This window comes from Sinocyclocheilus rhinocerous, unplaced genomic scaffold (assembly GCF_001515625.1).
Source record: "Sinocyclocheilus rhinocerous isolate Xijiao unplaced genomic scaffold, SAMN03320098_v1.1 scaffold2355, whole genome shotgun sequence".
NCBI classification, from domain to species: domain Eukaryota; kingdom Metazoa; phylum Chordata; class Actinopteri; order Cypriniformes; family Cyprinidae; genus Sinocyclocheilus; species Sinocyclocheilus rhinocerous.
Genome location: NW_015666965.1, coordinates 232,569 through 238,795, shown reverse-complemented (window position 1 = coordinate 238,795; position 6,227 = coordinate 232,569). Strand labels below are relative to the sequence as shown.

The window sequence follows — 6,227 nt, the reverse complement described above, 5'->3', positions numbered from 1 at the left end:
GCAATTTACAAAATGCTGCCTTGCTGTCTACTGCCTACATAGGTGAAGAGCTTCCAAGGCTGACTTATCCTAACCTATAACATGCTGTTAAATTAGGACCATGCTAATGCCAAACTCTGAAATTAAAGGTTGAGGATTCTGATTTCAATACAGTTTACTAAGCTAAAAGTACAATTGCTCCATATGTACAGAGTTTCAGAATAAAAATACATAAGACACAAATATTGACTAAAATAGTCAATTTTAATTAGATTTATCTGAGCTTATTGCAATTCATCATGCAATTGCATTATATGAATCCAGGTGATGCTGCCATCGGAAGGTATATCAGAACCTTTTGGAACAGCCTTATATGCTTTAAAATGCTGCCTACATAGGCAGCTCTGTAGGTTTTGGAACAGAGCTGTTGTTGTATGTTTATTTTGGTCCTTTTTCTGTTTTAGGACATCACAGCACCAAACTAGCCAAGATCGGCCCACTTTATTACAACGAAAGCTGATTGAAAGCTTGCCTTCCAGCAGTTCCGTTCTTACATTCAGGCACTTGAGGTGATTTGTATTCCTTTCTTAGCCCTCCCCAGGGTCTCCCAGCAAGAAGAACCGGTCTATATCCTCAGACAATGAATCTTTAGTGGATTTTATTTCAACACTGTTAAAGAGCTGGCATGGTGTTTAGAAACCATCAGTGTATGTACACTCTTCCAATAGAGCCGCCAAAGCATCTGAAGTGGTGCTCACGTTGCATGAGGACATTCAGTTTTGAATGGGAGCTCAATCCAGAGAATGAGTTAAGGTCCATCTGCGATGTATTTTTGAGATAACACTCTATTTAAAAGACGTACTTGACTGTCTATGTAGCCTCTAACTGATCATTGTTACCCATTATAAAATAATGTCCTATGTCTAAAACGGCTCCTTCGACTCCTCTTAGAAACTGTAGCAGTATGTGTTACTTCGAGGGGTGTAAAAGGGAATTCTTTTCCATTGGAAAAGCAAAGAGATTGCATGTTATGGCCTAAAGGTCAGATATTGGGAACGCTTTGCTTCTGTGTTCATACCTGTATTCGGTTGAATATGTAAGTGTAAATATGACCAACATCCTCTCTGTCTCTTTTTTTCCATTCACGTTGCTTTGTTTTAACATTTACTGTGCTTTCCTCTGTTATCTTGAGGGATTTTTTTGTTGTTTTTCTTTTGTTTGTGAATGTGGGAACTCGGGCCTGTATTTGCCCGAGAGTCCTCGTCTGGTGAGACGGAAGGGAAAATACTCATGATCTTCATTTCTCTTTGCTGTTGCACACATTTTGAGTTTTGTAAACCAGTTTGTTCATTTTGAAGAAATTCCATTCTTGTAAATATGTCCCTCTACAAGTAAAAAATTGTATATTTTTACGGACTCTGAGTTATTAATACTTCATTTGCAAATAAAATATTCAACGACAAGCTATTTGGCAGCCCATTATTTGATTAGTCCAAAGCGAAACCACACGCATTTGTATAAACAAATGTGTGTAGAGAGAGAAAAAATTACCTTTATCATTAGCAATGTGGAAATGATGCTGAAAACAAAAGAGGTGTAATTCAAATATTATTAAAAAATATTATAATTTGATTTGAGCTATTATGTAGACACAGTGAAATGAGTGAAACAAGTGATATCATTAGACAGCAATAACATTCCCACACTCCAGTTTCATGCATCCTTGATTCAGCAAATTATCATTTCAATGAAGATGACATTTACATTTTTGTCGTAACTTTTTCAAACACACTATGTTCCAATTTGATTGCACTTTTAAAACCTTCAGCTGAGAATTTAGGGCTGGGTTTCTCAACTCTTTTCCAAAGTTTAGCTCCAACCCAGATCAAACTCACCTGTCACGTTGTAGTAGTTCTGAAGATCTTGATTAGCTTTTTCAGGTATGATTACTATGATTTCGGACATATGTGACCCTGGACCACAAAACCAGTCATAAGGGTAAATTTTTCAAAATTGAGATTTATACATGATCTGACAGCTGAATAAATAAGCTTTCCATTGATGTATGGTTTGGTTAAAAATCTGGAATCTGAGGGTGCAAAAAAATACAAAATATCTTCATGGAACATGATCTTTACTTAATATCCTAATGATTTTTGGCATAAAAGAAAAATCAATAATTTTGACCCATACAATGTATGTTTGGCTATTGCTACAAATATACCCCAGCGACTTAAGACTGCTTTTGTGCTCCAGGGTCACATATACTCTTCTCATATACCCTTTTCCTCCTATATAGTAGGAAGTAGGCAAATTTGGACAAATTTAAAGCCATATGTCCATAAAAAACACACACACACACACACACACACACAACATTATAATCAGTATATTTGCAGCAAAGCAAGCACAAGCATAAAACAACTGACAAATTCAATACATTAAATTTGCCAGGGATAAATATGGTTTGTGCCAGTCAGAATGTTTGTGTGTGTGTGTGTGTGTGTGTGTGTGTGTGTGTGATTTGTGTGTGTGTGTTGAATTATTCCCGTCAGGAATTCATAATATTAGTATATCCTGTTGATTAATGTTTGATTATATAGACATTAGTATTTATATTTGTATGATAAACAGTTTCAATTCTAAGTCGTCACATCTCTAATGTAAAATCTGGCTCCTGAAACAAAACTAGGTGTGCAAATGCAACACTCTGAAAAAGTGGTATATTTTACAGACAAATAGCCCTCATGTTCTGTTGAGATTGACTTTGCTGTGTTTATGTTTATGGTGCAAAAATAAAAAACTTTGGCTATAAATTATTCTAAGAAGTTCCTCCGATGTAGCCAAAAATCAGATATTGTTGAAGCATTACCCCTGTTTTATTAAAGCAGTCTTGCACATGCAAATGTGAATCTGTTCTAGTAGCTAATGATGTTCATGTTTGAGGTCGATCTGACCCCAGAAAAAAAACATGTTAGAAAACAAGTATGAAATAATAATAATAATAATAAATCTGAATAAATAGCTGCACAATTGCTACATTGTAAGAGAGAATATTTCCATGTGAAAATGCATTTCATTTATTTATATTGTACACCTGGGGCCTCTAAAACCTCAAACATGCTTTGGACAGTTAAGTTGAATTTTTGCTTAACAGCAAATGTCATTTCAACTTAATGCAATGTTAAATATATATTTATTATATTATGTGTTTTCGGTTAAAATGACTTTAGGGTCTCGTATGCTCCATAGAAAACATGACAGACAGACATATAGGCGCACACAGCAGCACTCTGGCCTGTTAGTCACTCACTCAGCTGCACATTTGTTGTCAAACTCTGCTCCCTAGTGTCAGAGTGAGTCCATGTTTACAGTCTACAGGCTATTTTCAGACCATTATCCAAAATGCCAGACAATAAATAAACCAGCATGTATGGAAGAGCAATAAGACCAGTTGAGACTATTTAATAAATCAATACTGTATATATGTTGTGGTGGCTGACAGACAGTTCTGTGGAATCTTATGTACTGCAGGCTATGAGTACTGATGAACAATAGTCACATACATTATTCTTTGTAACATGAAGGGTTAATACATGCTCTCTTGTGCTTAAGCTTAAAAAACCAATCAATCAATCAATCAATCAATAAACAACAAAACGTCTCTCAGTTAATCTTTTTCTAGGACAGAGAAAAATCATCAAGCGTACGATTTTCTAAAGAAGACATTTTCCATATTGATTTGTTTTACCTGTATTTTGAATTTTGCACTGCGTTGCATGGTCTTTTAGGGTTAACGAGAAAACGAATCCATATAAAAATGACAAGTAACACTTTGCAGTTGTTAACATTAGCTAACATGGATCAATAATGTAAAATACTAGTAACACATCTATTAATCTCAGTTCATATTAATTTCAACATTTACTAATATTACTAAAATCCAAAGTTGTATCTGTAAATATTTATTAATGGACCAGGGCTAACATGAACTAACAATAACAATTAATGTTAACAAAGATGAATAAATGAATTGCTCATTGTGTTAATCAATGCATTAATTAATGTTTACTAATGAACCTTATTTTAAAGTGAAAGCACAACAAAATGATTGTAACTTTAACTATAATTAAAATATTAACTGAAAATACAAAAACGAATTTAAAATATGAACAAAAACTAGCCTATATCTAATTAATGATAAAATAACACTGATATAAACAATGTAAGAATCAAAGTTATGATTCATTATTAACTATGACTGTGTCTCATATTCACATGCCCATGTATATTTTTGCACACTTCCATCTTCCAATCTTTTTTTCTTGTGTCTCCTGTGACACTACAGATGATGAAGATTACATTTTGTGACCCAAATGAAAGCACATTTCACCGTCTGCAGAGCCTAATTACGCAACGGCTATAAAGTCAATTGGAGAAGTTAATGGGATGTTATATTTAACAGCCGTTCTGCATGATCCTCCTTTTAAAAACCTACATGCCAACAAAGCGCTCAAACGGCGTTCATCAGACAGCTCACCTCTCATCTGTGTTCGTATGAATGCAGTTCTGTCAGATGAGGGAAATCCAGTTGCTCGTTGAGTTCAGTGGGTCGGCTTCTTTCACAGTCTTACATTTCCAAAGATTAATGGCTCAGTTTTAGTGAGCTGTCACCAGAGACCTGTGGCCCATTTGTGGAAAGTACATTGAAAATTTCACCCTGATTATACTTTTTGAGGTTAGTGATGGATTTGAGAGGAAATTGTGTCTGAAGGAAAGCTGGATTCTAGAAAACTTTGTAAGAAAAAAAAAATATGACAAACTTTTGATTACTTTAATATATCTAGATGTGGCATAAGCATGAAGTAAAAAAAAATAGATATTTTCCTGACACACTCAATACATGATGCGTGACTGCACATTACTTATAATTATCTTCCAAAATAATATTTTGAAGCATTTTTTTTGTGTGTAATAGAATTTTTTTGTCATGAATAGCATGAATTAAATATCAAATTCATGGGGTTTGTTTTACAATTTGACTTTTAACAACCTGAATGGCTTAAACGCTTTAATTAGGACTCTCAAAAACAGTTTTTGTTTGTTTTGTTTTTTAGAACAAAAATCTAGTGCAAGAACATTTATCACATATGTAGCACATCACATATTTTTATTTATTTTATTTTTTATTTTTTATAATGGCATATAAATGACATTAGAGTTAAAATATGTTTAGATTTTTTAAATTACTTTTGTCAAATTTAATTGCATAGCTTTTGATTTTTTTGTAATAGAAATTTTTTGTCATGAATAGCATGAATTAAATATCAAATTCATGGGGTTTGTTTTACAATTTGACTTTTAACAACCTGAATGGCTTAAACGCTTTAATTAGGACTCTCAAAAACAGTTTTTGTTTGTTTTGTTTTTTAGAACAAAAATCTAGTGCAAGAACATTTATCACATATGTAGCACATCACATATTTTTATTATTTTATTTTTTATTTTTTATAATGGCATATAAATGACATTAGAGTTAAAATATGTTTAGATTTTTTTAATTACTTTTGTCAAATTTAATTGCATAGCTTTTGATTTTTCCCCCCCTTGTTTCTTACAAAATATGTATTTATAATTGCCTTTCATAAGTACAATTAATTAAATTATAGAGCAAGGCACACTGAGAAAATTGGGAAAAGAAACCAAATTTGAACAAAGAGGGGGTTTTCGTCCTAAATAAATAAATAAATAAAAGTCTCTTATCATCCTAGCAAATTCTCAGCCTTATATACTCTTTATATATTTTAATGATGGAAAATAATTAAACACATTTTTTAACAAGCAGTTTGAAAACGAATAGAGATTGCAAGTGTTAGAGGGTCAAGTGTTTTTTTTTTTTTTAAAGAAAACAAAAAAGAAAACAGATAAATTAGAATTAGAATAGAGAGTGCTAGAGTTAGCGGTTCAAATAAAGATGGGAGAGATGTGTTTTTAGTATTTACATAACATTAAACATTACATTAATGTTGTTGTTGTTGTTTTTGTTTTTGCTGTCCATCAAAGTTCCAAATACAACATATTTTCTGTAAAACGATCTTTGATTTCATGGCCTTCGCTGCACCTGATGCAGACGCGCATGCGCGCCGGTGAGCTCAGCGCCTGACACGCTCCTTTAATTTTCACCGGTAATCCCGAGAAAACCCGATGGAGTGCTCTTCTCTTATCCACGGCGGGGGGGAAGCTAATGA

At 33.3% G+C, this 6,227-nt stretch overlaps 1 long non-coding RNA gene across 1 annotated transcript; it reads left to right on the top strand.

Annotated features, from left to right (window-relative positions):
• Positions 1–1,442, top strand: LOC107733297 (uncharacterized). Its single transcript, XR_001638964.1, has 2 exons — positions 1–322; positions 444–1,442. It is a non-coding gene; the product is annotated as an uncharacterized LOC107733297 (long non-coding RNA).
• The last annotated feature ends 4,785 nt before the right edge of the window (positions 1,443–6,227 follow it).